The sequence below is a fragment of the Lepisosteus platostomus genome, unplaced genomic scaffold, assembly GCF_059453375.1.
Source record: "Lepisosteus platostomus isolate fLepPlt1 unplaced genomic scaffold, fLepPlt1.hap1 Scaffold_40_H1, whole genome shotgun sequence".
In the NCBI taxonomy this organism is placed as follows: domain Eukaryota; kingdom Metazoa; phylum Chordata; class Actinopteri; order Semionotiformes; family Lepisosteidae; genus Lepisosteus; species Lepisosteus platostomus.
Window position 1 is genome coordinate 414056 of NW_028291664.1, and position 15830 is coordinate 429885.

The following is a 15830-nucleotide window of genomic DNA, read 5'->3' on the forward strand; positions in this document are numbered from 1 at the left end:
TCTAACACCAAATACAATGTCAACAATTAGCGATCACGCCTTCTCCTCAGTTAACCCACTGAAACCCTTGCTGTTAACAGTTCTTTAATGCGTGCTTTACGAGCACCTATATATTGTGTCGGTTCTTTCAGTTTTATTCATTAGGTTTTCAAAGGCATAAGTACAACACCAGAGGTGCGAACGCAAGATGTGTGGTTATCTGAAGAACTCATTTCCATGGCAGCGGGGCCAAGCGATTTAGCGTTTTTATAGTACCAGGAAAGGAGAAGCGGCACTTCGCCTTTGCCGCGCAGGCATAAGGAGACGTGCGGCAGACGCCATAGTCGGCAGGATTCAAACCTGCGCGGGGAGTCCCCAACGGATTTCGAGTCCATCGCCTTAACCACTCGGCCACGACTACAGCGAGTTCGCCATCGCCGCATTCCTCCTTTAATCTAACACGGAGTGCGACGTGGCTGCGGAAACCTTTTCAAAGTCGCTCTCCGTTAAAAAAAAAATAAATACCTTTGACAAAATACGTGCCGGCAGACAGACACGCCTCAGAGGGTTTAAGGCTGGCTTCACGTTCAAATGATAAAGTCTCCCCGTCCGGATGTCAAAATGCAGTTTTGGCAGACAAAAAAAACAGCAACAAACCACAAATGTGGATAAGGATTTTACAAGCTGCACCACACTGCACTTTCAAAAGCATTTACATTCCTGTTAGACACAGGAATTGCCTTTGATTTGCGTGCTTACAAACGCCATGGAAAACGAAACAAAACTAAAGCCCTCAGCTCTTGCACTTGATTATAATGCCATTACGTGTCGAAGCAGGAATTTACGTCATCCTACCACTGCAACACGGGGAATAGAGGGAAATTAGCACACGCTACGAATCGTCTCAATCACTCCCTAGAGTCGTAAGGCGCATTGAAGGGTGCACCCCCATCATTAATCGTTGTGCCTCTGTGAAAGGAAAGATCTTGAGCAGTCTTTGAAACAGCTCGGATGAAACACTTGATTGCTTCCATGTGCATCTGGAGTCCATTTCTTATTTTCACTTCACGCCGCCCAAAGCATTTCTAAAACAGGAGATTTGCATTTGGGAATGCGCCCTGCCCTACAAATAAAACAGGTCTACGGGTCTGAAACCTGCTCCACGGAAAACAGCTCTGTTGCGCATTTGATCAAAGGGAGAGTCGCTGTTCTTACTTTTTGATGACATAACACCCAAAGGGGCTTCTTTGGAGCTGTATTCCAGCCAGCATCCTAAAGTTTCTTGGCGGTATCCTTTACAGTCCTCTGTTCGGTCGACAAGGACAGAAGGGGGCAGCTTTCCTCACACATACAGTGCAATGTACTGTACTGTTCCCGTTCATTGAATTTGCAGTTCTGCATCAGACCTCTAACTCGTTACATTAGCTTGGATTTAAGCCACGAAGCAGGCTTCTACTGTATAAACGTCTAGAGGAATCACAAACTATTTGAGAGGCCATCATCCCAGGGGGAACTGACAAAGTCTATCCCTAAACACCTAGTGCAGTCTCTCGAGAGACTGTCAAAAATCGCTTTCTCCGTTTGCGTTGCAAGTAAGTGAAAACGCGGTATCAACCCAGAGCCACTTGGCAGCACCGGCATGTAAATACTGTTACTGTCACTGCTCGATACCGACGTTAGGCTACTATACCATGTTCAGCCACCGCTAGAAAATGTACGGCTCTAGTACCGGAGCAAAGAACAGGAGGGCCAACACCGAACGGGCACAAGTGTCAGACAAGGAGAGCAACAAGGATGGGACTCGACCCCATGTGTACAGAGCACAATGGATTAGCAGTCCATCGCCTTAACCACTCGGCCACCTCGTCAACAAAACTGGGCTGTCCTGACATGGGTTGGCGCACTCCAGTTGATCTTTTTCTTTTTTTTCCCTCATACTCGAGGGTCATTTTCCTGTTCCACATGCGATTTCAACATTTTCCTTGGGAGATGTCAAGCCAGCAAGCCACTACTGTGGTTCAGTGGCCAGTGTGGAGTTCAGTGGCCCTGTTGTACACAGAAAGCACATTGAGCTCCTTGGACATCAAAAGTTCCAGATAAAAGCCATTTGTCATCCTTTCTCTTGGTGTCGATGTTGCTATTGTATGTAAAGGTGGCAACTTGCTCAGCGAGCAGGCGGAGCACACACCGAATGCAGATGTGTTTGAGTGTTGTGTCCAAGTGGCTGCAAAAAGACAGCACTCCCAGGGCGCCGTGGCTTAGTTGGTTAAAGCGCCTGTTTAGTAAACAAGAGATCCTGGGTCTGAATCCCAGTGGTGCCTTTTTTTGTTCTGTGTTCTCGAACAGAACTGGTCATTATGGACAACCGCATACGTCTAGACTTAATTAAATGCAAGTATTCATTTCCTGTCTTGAACGACTTGTTTTTCTTAAAATGGATGCAACTTGCAAAATATGAAATACAACCCTCGCTAATCAGCGCTCGCGGCTGGCAAAAAAAAAAGAAGTCAGCAATGTTTTTTTCTTTAACCTTAAGCCTGCTAATGGAGAAGAACCTAGTCGCCATATCACATACATCCGTTTCAACGATAAGAAGGTAACAACTATCCTCACTCCAGTGTAAATCTCACGTTGAGGGCATATTTTTTTCCACTTTACCATGAGTCGGGCACAGCTGCACAGAGGCGAGAGCAGAGCAATGAGGTCACGGGGACAGGGGAGTCACACGCTGGCGGTTTGAACACGCGGAAGATCACTGAGGGATCCACAGTATGTGGACCCTCCGTGCGCCATCATTCCACACTCCAGACTCTGAATCCTGCCATCCGAGTTAAGATCTCGGCGGAACCTGAGGCGCAGTTCTTTCTTAAAACGTAATCTGGTGAGCATTTCTAGAATCGTACTTGTATAGATGCAGCCTTTAATGTGTTGCTAGGTTAAAATTTATGACTTCTTGAACTTCAGTAGGCAACTGCCCTCTTGATTTCGGATTTAATTTCTTTATTACTGGGGCGCTTTTATGATGACAGAGTCATGTTCAGGTACTTTGCTTGATGGAGGAAGCTCATTTCGGACTCTGTGATCTGCTCACCTGGAAAGGTCTGCTGTACTACTACAAGAGAGAAGTAGAGTCTGGAGGAAGGGACAATTTTATGATGCTTTGGAAATCGAAATGAATCAGAATATCAGTGCAAAAGACAAACTCTTGGTTTGGTTTAAAGAGATATGATTTTAAAACAGACAAAATGTAGAAAACAGGTGTTTCTCACTTTTGGAAAAGAATGGACCGGGGGTAATATTTTACTAGTTGCAGTGCTAAGCTCTCTGGGTTACAGTCCTGCAATGTCACACCAGGGTCAGTGGTGCAATGGATAATGTGTCTGACTATGGATTAGGAGTTTGGAGGTTCGACTCCTGCCTGGTGCTGGTTGTTTTTAAACACATCAGCCTACTCCCTAAGTAGCCTGTGCTACTTACTGCATTGTAAGAGCGATTGTGAGCGGTTTTGTTTTCTCTCTTTGACCAGCCCAGCTGCGCCCCACCCGAAGGCAGGGTAGCACAAAAATTGTATGGAACTCATTCATGCTCCTCTCCATGGAAATCTTTAGTAAAAGGCAAAAGATTTGTACGAGATGAAGAGAAACCAGAGTGCGTGGCTGGACAGCTGCAGGAGCCCAGGCCGCCTTCAAGCCCTCTGCCCTGCCGGTCGTGGTTGGCAATGCACCTGGCCTTACAAACGAGCCAGTGGGGCCCGTTCAGCTCCGGGCTCATCGCCTGCGGCTCTCGGCTTACCTGGCAGGGGAGATACCTTGATCAGCCTGTAGTTGGTGTAGTTGGATTGTTTTCTTGTTTTCTGGAAGCAGTGTTTGTTTTGCAGTTTGAGATGGCAACCTTTGGATCCCGCAAGAATGCTGTACGTTTTGAGCTTTTGGATGACCTCTTCATGGATCGTATGCAGTTAGGCAGAAAAGTGTTACAGAAGGAACTTGGCTTTGAACCTCGGCACTTGGATTTCATCTTCGCTCTCCCAGGTCAGAAAGCATTTGAGGTTGTTTTTGCTACCTATTCTCTGTTTGAACAATGTGTGGATGTGTTTGAGGCAAAAAGAGGGAAAGTTCCTGCCCTTGAGAAGATCAACTTGCAGCCTCTGACACAGAGAGAGAGGAAAACGGTGCATGTTGTTATGTTCTCGGAAATGGCAAAGACGGAGGACATTCACACCTGGCTTAAGCAGTACTGCACAGTCCACCATGGAACTGAGGTTAGAGATGTTGACGGTATAAAAACAGGAGCAAGGAAATTCGAGGTTCGCTTGCTACCGGACAATGTAAATGGAGGCTTAAGGCACCTGCCCTCTACAATCCGGCTGGGCGCCTGCAATGGCTATGTTTTTTATGTGGGACAACCAAAGGTGCGTCGGCGCTGTGGTGCTGTGGGACACCTGGCATCGTCCTGCACTGTGAAATGCTGCAAGACCTGTGGCAAACAGGGACATTTAGCCTCTGACTGTTCAATGCTGCCAAAGTGCAATTTATGTGGCTCGGAAGGACACGTTTTTAAGAACTGCCCTCAAGCCTACGCCAATAAACTCAAAATGAGAAAGGATGAGGCAGTGCTTGTTTCAGCCAAACCGGCCCGAAAAGCCAAAGCAAACAACAAGTCAAACAAAGAACCCTTGTTGAACAAAGAGTCTCAGCCTCCAGCCAGGATCAGTCCTGCTGTGGCTCCGGGGCCGGTGGAAGAGAAATCCACTACGCTCCCACAACCGCAGACTGCACCAGACAAGCACGAGGGTTTGAAAACCCCAGAGAACAGCGAGGACCCCTCCCCCACTCCTGCTCCTCAGAACGAGGGCCATTGTGGGGCCCCCACCGGTGGAGCGGGTCCAGCGACGATACCCAGGATTCAGCGGAGCTGCTTTTCTCAGACTCTGCAAGTGCTACAGATGCCCTCCTCTCCTCCATCCAGTCCGTCACGGAGGATCTGCAATAGCTGGTGGGTGAGGGGGAAGAGGAGACTGGTGCATCGGCTGCACCCCTTTCCCCTCAGTGCTACCAGGAGCTGGACTTGAGGAAAAGGAAAAATGACTCTGTTTTCTCCCCGAGCGAGGAGGAAGGAGAGCATGGCGATGGGAACAGCTGGAACCCCTCCACCCCTCCCTCTACCCCCTTCCTTGAAATGGACTCCGTGAACGCTTTTACTGCTGCCACCCTGATGAAGGCTCATTCAGAGGATGGCTGGCAGGAAATTGGTAAGAAGAAAAAGAAAAAGAGAAGGTAACAGGTGAGACCGAAGAGAAATGTGTTTTGTAAAGACTGGTTCCACTTTCTTATGTAATATGGCTCTAAACATAATTTCTCTTAACACCAGAGGTATCAATGACAGAGTTAAATGCCAGTGTGTCTTTGATTACCTCCAGCAGAGAGAGGGAGATGTGTTGATGTTGCAGGAGTGTGCTTTAGCCTATCAAGAGAGGTATAAAAGCTTTGAAGATAGGTGGGATAAAGGGCCTTCTGTTTGGTCAGGGGACAATAACAACAGAGCCTCTGCCGTGGCCATTCTTTTCAAAGGATGGGCTTTCAAATTGAAAAGTATTCAGAGGGTCATAGATGGCAGGTTGCTGTGTGGATGTGGAATGGGGGACCGTTAACCTGCGGCTAATCAATGTGTATTGTCCTACTGACGTGGGAGGAAGGGTGGAGCTACTCAAGGCACTCTCTCCCCTATTGTTAAGTAGCACAGACGTGATAGTGGGAGGGGATTTTAATTGTATCTTAGAGCACACAGACAGGCAGTCTAGCTCTCTGATAAAATTGGATTCCAGCTCACTGGCCCTGCAAAACTTAGTTCAAGACTTTAAACTCTCAGACACATATAGATGTATATATCCCACAACAGCAGGATATAAATGGTCAGGGAGGAATAGCAGCTCCAGAATTGACTATTGCTTTGTCTCAGAGAGAGTGAAAGTTGTTGGGGTCACTCTTCAGCCTGTTTTCTTCTCAGATCATCAGGCTTTAGGGTGTAGAGTGGAACTCAAGGGCGGGACTGTCTTTGGCCCAGGCCTCTGGAAACTCAACACTAAGCTGCTAGAGAACGAGGGGGTAGTATCCTGCTACAAGGAGAAACTATCACAGTGGCTGTCCTTGCAGTGTCTGTACGGGTCAGTAGGAGAGTGGTGGGAGGAGGTGAAGATGAGGACAAAGGCCTTTTTCATGGCTGAGGGAAGGAAGGCTGCTGCCAGACGGAGAGGAGTGCTAGCCAGGAAACAGAGGCAGCTGCAGCGTCTCTACACGATGCTGCACAGTGGCTTCGCTGTGCTCGAGGATATCACCCTTTTAAAAAAGGACATCCGGAGCATAGCCGAAGAAAGTAGTCGAGGAGTGCTGTTAAGAAGCAGAGTGCAGTTCTTGGAAGAAAATGAGAAGTGTACTCGCTTCTTTTTCAGGAAAGTGGTAGGCTCCAAGTCTGTCATGGAAAGTGTAGTTGATGAGGAGGGACGAGAGAGAACAGAGCCGAGTGCTATCCTCTCCTGCACCAAGGCCTTCTACTCAAGACTGTACAGCTCTACAGAGGTAAAGGATGAAGAAATTCATTTTTTTACCTCAAAGCTAGAAAACGTTTTGAGTGAAGAAGATAGGGAAGTACTTGAGAGGGATTTGACAATAGAAGAGCTGAGACAGGCTATGGAGAGCTTACAGAAGAGGAAAACTCCGGGTGCTGACGGGCTCCCTAAAGAATTTTATTGCACCTTTTGGGATCTGCTTCAGGATCCGCTACTGCTCCTATTCGAGGGAAGCTATAAGACAGAATTGCTGCCTGACTCCTTAAGAGAAGGCACTATCTCTCTCTTGTTTAAGAAAGGAGCAAAGAATGACATAAAGAACTGGAGACCCCTCAGCCTGTTAGGCGTGGACACTAAGATCCTGTCCAAAGCCCTTTTCCTGCGCCTACAAAATGTAGTGGCCTCACTGGTAGGGAAAGAACAGACTTGTGGGATAGCAGGACGCCTGATGAGCGACAACCTGGCCTTGTTGAGGGATGTCTGTCTGTACTCAGAGGATCGCTCCCTCCCTCTGTGCATTTTAGGTGTAGACCTAGAAAAGGCCTTTGACCGCCTAAACCGGCAGTACTTAACATTGGTACTTGAGCACATGAATTTTTGCCCCATCATGAGAAAGTGGATTAACCTGCTGTACACAGGTAGCAACAGCAGAGTAATGGTTAATGGCAATAGATCACACCCCTTTGAAGTCTGTTCAGAGGTGAGGCAGGCCTGCCCATTATCCCCCTTGTTATTCGTTTTGGCTATGGAGCCCTTAGCCTGTGCCTTGCGCCAGGATCAGGCCATTAATGGGATACCAGTGCCTGGAAGTGGGGGAGGAGAGGTAAAGACATCTCTATACATGGATGACCCTGCTCCTCTCTGACAATGCCTCAATTAGCAGAGCTCTGCAGTGCTGTGATCGTTTCTCTTTGGCTTCATCCGCAAAAATTAACAAATCTAAGAGTGAGATTTTTTATCAGAACTGGAGGGAGCCAAAAGAAGGACATGATCTCAGGCTGCAAGAGAAGAGAATTAATTTACAGGTGCCATTCCCCGGCATTGTGGCCATTGTCGGTGCTCACACGCGATAAGATAAGGCGGAGGAGAGTGGGGCATGCCCAGCGGCAGACATTCAAGGAGGGGGCAGTGCGAGGTGAGGTGAGGTGAGGTGCGACACCCCGGAGCCCCGACGCAGCTAATGCGGAGCACTTGTTGGACTGGCATCGAAAGGACGTGTGCGCACGGAGCAAGCCTTCCCTGCGGCGGAGCGCGGGAACTTTCTCCCCCCCTCCCGCTGCAGGAGTTGTGTGCGCTGCAGCGGTGCCGAGAGAAAAGCACAGAAGGCAGCAGGCTCTGGAGAGCAGGTAAGAGATGGAGCCTTGTGGGCAGGCGAGCAGGCCCGTTTTTTGGAAATTGCTGAAAAGGTTTGTTCGGTGTGTGGCAGGCGCACGTCGCGAGCTTGCGTGGCGATCTGCCGGTCTGGAGTTATGCAAATGAGGCCGAATTGCATCCCGGGACATGCTGCGAATGCGCAACGGTGACTGCAGATGTGTAGGAAACGGTGCGCTCGTTTTCTTGTTTTGCCCACACTTTTGATTGTTAGTGTGGCGTGTGAGTGTGCGAAAGAGTGGGCCCAGCAGGAGGCGGTGGCGTGCAGGAGGTGGCCTAGGCTGCGCAATTTGTGCTGTGGGTGCGGGCCTCTTGCAACTTGGTTTATTTGGTTTATTTATGGTTCGCATAAATAAAACCGGAAAAGAGGAATTTATTCTGCTTCCTGTGCGTGCAGTAGTTACAAAGTTGAACGTCTTTACACGATCTGCTGCAGTTTTCAGTGGGCGGGCTTTGTCAGATGGCTTGGAAAAACGCACTGTGTTTCGGCTCGGGAAACATCATGAGCAGTGTCCTGCATGTTTTCTGTGTATAGCTGTCTTTTAACGCATACAGAATTCATTCGAAATCATTGATTTCTCCAATTAACAAGGGTCCCTTTTTGAACCTGCCAGAAGCATTCTTTCAATGTAACAGATTTACTCCGGGGAAAGGCAGCATGACATTGAGAGTAGCTCAAGCTTTCAGCACCCGTATCGGACTGCGTGTATGCAGACACCGCTCAGAATCCCCTGTAAGATTCTCCTTCAATTCTGTTTTGCATTCCGTTTTTCAAAAGGCTGCGCTTTGCTAGTCACAATCCAAGGCTCATGACAGCATTTGAAACCAATCGCCACTGCGTTGGCCGGGAATCGAACCCGGGTTAACTGCTTGGAAGGCAGGTATGCTCACCACTATACCACCAACGCACGCCCACAGGTGCCCTGCAGGACACCACCAGAGAATGCTCACGATTTCGGAAGCTGTCTCCGGGACGTGCTGATTCCACACATCCTGAATAAATCATGATATTGTTAGTTGCTGTAGCTAGACGTTCAAATGAGTTTCATGGCCAGATGGACTGTTTCCTCCAGCGGTATAGTATTGCAGTGAGACAGCACGATGCCTGCAAGACTGTCACGCTAAACGCCACAGATTGTGTTTGTGTTGGACAGTTGGACCCTACAGTTGGACCCTCGTCGACAACCTGAATAGCTTATTCAGAAGCAGTGCTGGACCGGGAACGAACCAGCTTCTTCCCAGGCACAAGAGTGACTTGTGAGGACTCGCGGTCACACTCTGTGCATAGAGACTTTCTACCAGCCAGCCGGACTGCTGGTAGATCCCCTCGGAGCAACGACTGCCCTGCGCGCCGCAGTCAGATTCCTCCGCCCGTCCTACTCCGAGCTGCACCTTGACTGGTTGGCCGGTAGCCAGAGGACGCCGGGACAACGCCCATTGGACAACCGCTGGAACAGAGGCTGCAACAGAGCCTGTCAGCTGGTTTGGTGTTCGTGCCGGGAAATTCCAAATCCATACACAGTGGATAAGTAAACCCCATGTTCTACATTGCGTCTCGAGAATTTAATTGTACCTCAACACAAGTTGTTATCAATTTAATTCATGAGTAATGTATTTACTTCCGAGTTTAGAGTAACAGTGGGTAATAACACTGATTAGCGATTTGGTAACCGAACGATATATATTGACATATATTCTCTGTTGTGTATCTCTTTGTGTTTGCATCTCTTCGGGATTATATACCTTGTATATTGATAACCCTCACAGTAAGGTCTGCCACTCGTATCCAGGCAGACTAGTATATGTTTGGTGCACAATTTATATTAATAAATGTATCTAGTCTATTGAACCCCTGTGTGTGCGTTGTTAGTTGTTCTGACGATTGATTTTCTAAAAGCCCCAACGAACAACCTTGTGATTACTGCTACAATTAATAATTGTCTCAGTAAACCCATCAAACCATTACATTTAATGGCGTCCCTGGGTGGGCGAGTTTAGAATGAAATGAGAATCAGTCGCACAGAATAACTGAAGTTCAGCACAGCACCGCGGCTTCTATACGCGAATACCGGGTGTGCTGATAACTGCGTAAAGAAATCCCCCTGTTTTCTAGCGTTTAGTGTAACGTGTGCTGATTGGAAATCCATCTGCTCGGGTGTCTAGATTCCATACTGTATTTTGGAAAAAGAAAAAAAAAAGTAATACTCTTAAAGTTTCTCTGACGTAATGACAATGGCTGCTAAAATGTCTGAAGTGGAGTCGCTTATAAGTACTATTTCTAGCGACGACAATCCTGGTTACTGGAGTGGTATCGAAAAGTTGAACTTTGATGATATTGAGAAGCTGCAAGTAGATTTAGTAGCTAAGGTAGCGAACCAGCTTAACACAGGAGTGTCTGTGAACGCAGTTCTGGTCCTATCGAGTTTCACCTTAAATCTAGCTAAACAGCTGGAACTGTCTTTGTCCGAGCTGACAAAGTTTCAAAAGCTTCAGGGAACGCTAGAAAGATATAAGGTGGAGCGAGTCGAGTTGTTGGATATAATCAGAGAAAAGAGAGTGAAAAATGAGGAAAGTGAAGACTGACTCAGGGAAGTTTTAGGTAAATTAGATGACTTGTCTGCTAGAGAAACTGCGGCTGAGGTAGCTAGGAGAGACCTGGAAGGGAGCTCGAAAGAAAAAGAAAAAGAAATTGAGAGTTTAAATGAGCTCAGCCAGGAAAGGCAAAAGGAGTCAGATGCTGCCGTACTGGAAGCAAAATAGACTAGATCCCACTTGCATGCCAGCCCACCTAGCAGCCCGGAGCGCTCACCCAGCGCGCCGGGAGGAGGTTTCTCCCGGCCAGGGTCTGTGGTCGGATCGGCATGGGGGAGATCGCCGAGTCCTGCGCGAAACGCAAGGGCGAGTCAGTTCAGGCATAGACCCCCTGCTCCTGATCACGGCCGTCTCCCTGCCCGCGGAGAAACCGTAAAAATTAACCTCCACTCCCTGAGGCAGTTAGCCAAAGATGTAGAAAGGTTTGACCCGTCAGTGTCAGGGAATAATGTGGAGACCTACATCGATGAGCTGAGATATACTTTGCAGTTTATGCCCGAAGCGTCCGAACAGGAAAAGGCTATGTAAGTAAGGAAAACTACCAGCCGAGCGATCCACGAGTGGATGTCTAGACAAGGACCGGAAGTCTGTAATTGCTTTGAGGAGCTGTGTCAGGCAATGATCGGAGAATTTTCGGCTTTTATCGATCCCATAGCTGCCGTGGCTGCTGTGCACCATATTAAGCACGAAAAAGCTGAAGCCCCTCGCGACTATTATCAGAGGCTTAGGCGCACTTATTTTGCAGGGCGGAATGAAGAGGGTTGCGAAGAGAACGTGAATTTCAAAGGTTTATTCATTGCTAATCTGCATCCCTCAGTCAGGAAAATGATTGTGATGCACACACAGCGATGAAAATGGCTGACATTAGAAGGTTGGCTCAAAAAGCCTGGGGAGCTGAAGTCTCTGCTTCCTCAGAGCGAAAACCTGCTAAAACGGCCGTGTTCGCCACTAAAGCCAGCAGGGTTGACGACTCGCCTCAGCTCGAGGCAGCTGAGGTTCCTGAGCTCGCTAAGCCCCGGCACAAAATAGGCAGGCAGGACCGCACTAAGCGTCAGAGCCGCCGTGAGCGCTACGGGGAAGGCAAGGGCTCAGGCAGAGTCTATCATAAGACTGGACGCAGGGAGTCGACTGCAGCCCGCCTGGCCAGGCTTGAACAAGCCCTGCCTGAGAGATCAGGACAGGGTAAACCTTCCGCACCGAATGCCAGAAGTGTGAATGAGCTTAGGGGGACCACGCCCCTTCTCACTGGAGGAGGCGGGGATCCGTCCCAAGCCCCTCCCTCAGTCTATCTGATTGGGTGGGAGGGTTCCTGCCTGGAAGAAGGCTGTGACTCTGAGTTGGGCGCTGACCCCGCCCCTGAAGTCAAAGAAAAGGCAGGCTTCCAACAATTCTTAGGGAATCTCAGCCAGAAAGGCAAAGCAAGGCGTATTTATATCAAGGTTTTTCTTGAAAACGTCTTAGATAGAGAAGCACTGATTGACACTGGGGCTGAAATTAGTTTGATGTCAGCCGATCTACTCAGCGAGCTCAAACGAGTAGCGAAAGGAAAAGGCATCAGACTTAAGGTAGAACCGTGTAAGATAGATATTTCCAGCTATACCCAGGATCATGCCAGGATCACACACCGAGTGTGGGTGGCACTTAGGTTCGGGCCAATGAACATGGTGCATCCTGTTTACATCTCTAGGTTAAAAAGAGAGCCACTACTCATTGGCCAAGACCTGCTTGACAGGCTGGAGCCTCTGGTGGACTGCCAGCGTGGAAAATTGTGGGCTCAGGTCAAAAACCCTAAGCCTGTTGCACAGCAAAAAGGGGGATTCAGTGGTTATACTGTGATCACACAGTGCCCACTGAACACTATAGCTGAGTTGGAGGTTCCTCCTGGTTCCTCTGGACGAGAATAAATGTCTCTTCTTGCTTTCCAAAACTACAGGGAAGTCCTGCCCAGGCCAGCACTCCCACGGTCTCCCAACTACAGGAGCAGTGCTCCGAGCAGCTGCTTGACCCGCCAGGTAAAGCACACCCCCTTTTCATCCCTGAAGAAGAGTGGATCTCCCTGTCCGGTAATGAATGGGAGTCCTTTCTGTGCACCCTGGTACCTCAGGGGGTCCAGGACTACCACCCCATGGTGGTGGGAGGGGGTCCAGGTGGCAGAAGTGCAGGTTGATGATGTAATTCTTAGCCTCAGCTCTGAGAAGTCCATAATCAGTGAAGGTCTGTTCGAGGACCTGTCGCGAAGCTGTCAGGTGACCCTGGTGACGCAGTCACAGGTTCTGTGGTGGGCACCCCCACCTCATAGGTCCATTTGGAGCAAAGGAAGCTGTGTAGCTTCCATCTCCATCGGAAAAAGGAAGTTTGCTCACTACTTCCAGGTAGCACCTCAGCTGACCCATTCGGTCTGCATTGGTGCAGACCTATTGGTTCGACTGGGCGCCCAGCTGGACACAGTAAACAGTGTGCTGTGGAAACGGGTGGACCCAGATGCCCACTCTCTAAGCGGTGACCCCGAGAACATTCGGTCAGGTCAGACGATTCCTCAGGCCTGCCAGGTAGTAAACGAATCGGACCTGATCGTTCCTGCGTCAACAGCAGGGTTTCCGGTACGCCTTGTCCTAAAGAAGGGACAGAGAATGGACGCTGAGATGGTTTTCTTCCAACCATCAGCTCAGTTTATCAGACTGAACCTAGCAGTCTGTTGTACCCCCAAACTGGAACGGAATGGCCGAGCCACCTGCCTGTTGGTGCAGAACATAGCAAAACAAGATGTCAAAATCCCTGCTCGCACTGACATGGGACTGGAATTGACAATAGTTTCTATGATTTCGAACTGGCCATCCCAGAACTGGGGCAGCTCCCTGGTCCCTTGGCTTCATAAAAGCGCCACTGTAATAAAGAAATTAAATCCAAAATCAAGAGGGCAGTTGCCTACTGAAATACAAGAAGTCATCAATTTTAACCTAGCAACACATTAAAGGCTGCATCTATACAAGTACGATTCTAGAAATGCTCACCAGATTACGTTTTAAGAAGGAACTGCGCTTCAGGTTCTGCCGAGATCTTAACTCGGATGGCAGGTTTCAGAGTCCGGAGTGCGGACTGATTGCGCACGGAGGGTCCATATACTGTGGATCCCTCAGTGATCTTCCGCGTGTTCAAACAGCCAGCGTGTGACTCCCCTGTCCCCGTGACCTCATTGCTCTGCTCTCTCCTCTGTGCAGCCGAGCCCGATTCACGGTAAAGTGAAAAAAAATATGCCCTCAACGTGAGATTTACTCTGGAGCGAGGATAGATGTTACCTTTTTATCATTGAACAGGATGTATGTGATGTGGCGACTAGGTTCAATTTTGTATCCTCTTTAAAAGATTAAGGACTGGGGTGAGCGTGATTTACCACCCTTTCAGCTAAGAACCCGACGTGCGCACCGTTTAAGCTGCATAGACTCGGTCGTTTAACTCTTCTCCATTAGCAGGGTTAAGGTTAAAGAAAAAAAACATTGCTGACTTCTTTTTTTTTGCCAGCTGCTAGCGCTGATTAGCAAGGTTTGTATTTCATGTTTTGCAAGTTGCATCCATTTTAAGAAAAACAAGTCGTGTTAAAGACAGGAAATGAATACTTGCATTTAATTAAGTCTAGCCGTAGGCGGTTATCCACTGGGATTCAGACCCAGGGCCTCCTGTTTACTAGACAGGCGCTTTAACCAACTAAGCCACAGCGCCCCAGGAGTGCTGTCCTTTTGCAGCCACTTGGACACACCACTCAGACACATCTGCATTCGGTGTGTGCTCCGCCTGCTCGCTGAGCAAGTTGCCACCTTTACATACAATAGCAACATCGACACCAAGAGAAAGGATGACAAATGGCTTTTATCTGGAACTTTTCATGTCCAAGGAGCTCAATGTGCTTTCTGTGTACAACAGGGCCACTGAACTCCACGCTGGCCACTGAACCACAGCAGTGGCTTGCTGGCTTGACATCTCCCAAGGAAAATGTTGAAATCGCATGTGGAACAGGAAAATGACCCTCGAGTACGAGGGAAAAAAAAGAAAAAGATCATCTGGAGCGCGCCAACCCAGTTGGGACAGCCCAGTTTTGTTAACGAGGTGGCCGAGTGGTTAAGGCGATGGATTGCTAATCCATTGTGCTTTGCACGCATGGGTTCAAATCCCATCCTCGTTGGTTTCCATGTCTGTTTCCATTCTGTTTTTGATCCCTATTGCTCAATGCACAGTGAAAGCATTGCATACATGTGTCTGACAATGAGAAATGGGCCCCTGAGACAGTCATTTGCCTGTTTCACAAATGATCGTATTTTACTAGAGATTCTGTTTGGGATTCAGATGTGCATTCGGACAGCAATCCCTTTCAAGAAATGATACGTTCTGGATGAGGTCAAAGGTGCATCATTTGGACACTTTGTGGGCTTGAAATACAAAGAAAATCATGTTCTATGGTACAAGATAAATACAAAACTTAAGCTTTTATTATAATTAGATTTGTTTATAAAGCATAAGCAATCATTTATTACATTAATATATGTAAAAATAACATTTTAGCATCATACGTTTAGTATATTTAGTCCCTAATGCTGAAAGAAATGATCATAGAACATGACTTCTAACCTTACCTGCGGTGTTTTTGATCCCTATTGCTCAATGCACAGTGAAAGCATTGCATACATGTGTCTGACAATGAGAAATGGGCCCCTGAGACAGTCATTTGCCTGTTTCACAAATGATCGTATTTTACTAGAGATTCTGTTTGGGATTCAGATGTGCATTCGGACAGCAATCCCTTTCAAGAAATGATACGTTCTGGATGAGGTCAAAGGTGCTGGAACACTGTATTTAGGATGTGTTTGCAGTTATTCTGTGTTTCTAGCTTCAACCCAGTGATATATATATATATGCTCACTGCTTTTTTGGTACATGCCCAGGGCAATAATCATTATGAGGATTTATTTCCATATGTGCTAGAGGTAGTGTTGTGAAATTCTTCAACACACTGGATCGCAGGTTTAAACCTGCACTCTTACTCCTTAAATACCAACAAATGCAGATATGTAGCAATCATATTGTAGCTGACACTCATTTGCCTGTTTCACAAATGATCATATTTTACTAGAGATTCTGTTTGGGATACGGATGTGCATTCTGACAACAATCTCTTTCAAAAAATGATTTTACCTTATCGCAGCTTTGCCCCTCTTGCCTCTTTGGAAAATATCTCCATCTTGTGGTCGTTGTTGGTAATGTCTAGACAATATCTCCATCTTGTGGTCGTTGTTGGTAATGTCTAGACAATATCTCCATCATGTGGTCGTTG

The 15830-nt window shown here is 47.8% G+C and overlaps 4 non-coding genes across 4 annotated transcripts; 1 reads left to right on the forward strand and 3 right to left on the reverse strand.

Moving 5' to 3' along the window:
- Nucleotides 1–318: 318 nt before the first annotated feature.
- On the reverse strand, nt 319–400 carry trnas-cga (transfer RNA serine (anticodon CGA)). Its single transcript has one exon. It is a non-coding gene; the product is annotated as a tRNA-Ser (tRNA).
- Nucleotides 401–3516: 3116 nt separating this feature from the next.
- On the reverse strand, nt 3517–3631 carry LOC148634128 (U5 spliceosomal RNA). The gene has a single exon (XR_015933662.1). It is a non-coding gene; the product is annotated as a U5 spliceosomal RNA (small nuclear RNA).
- Nucleotides 3632–8751: 5120 nt separating this feature from the next.
- On the reverse strand, nt 8752–8823 carry trnag-ucc (transfer RNA glycine (anticodon UCC)). The gene has a single exon. It is a non-coding gene; the product is annotated as a tRNA-Gly (tRNA).
- A 5779-nt stretch (nt 8824–14602) lies between these two features.
- Nucleotides 14603–14684, forward strand: trnas-gcu (transfer RNA serine (anticodon GCU)). Its single transcript has one exon. It is a non-coding gene; the product is annotated as a tRNA-Ser (tRNA).
- Nucleotides 14685–15830: the final 1146 nt, after the last annotated feature.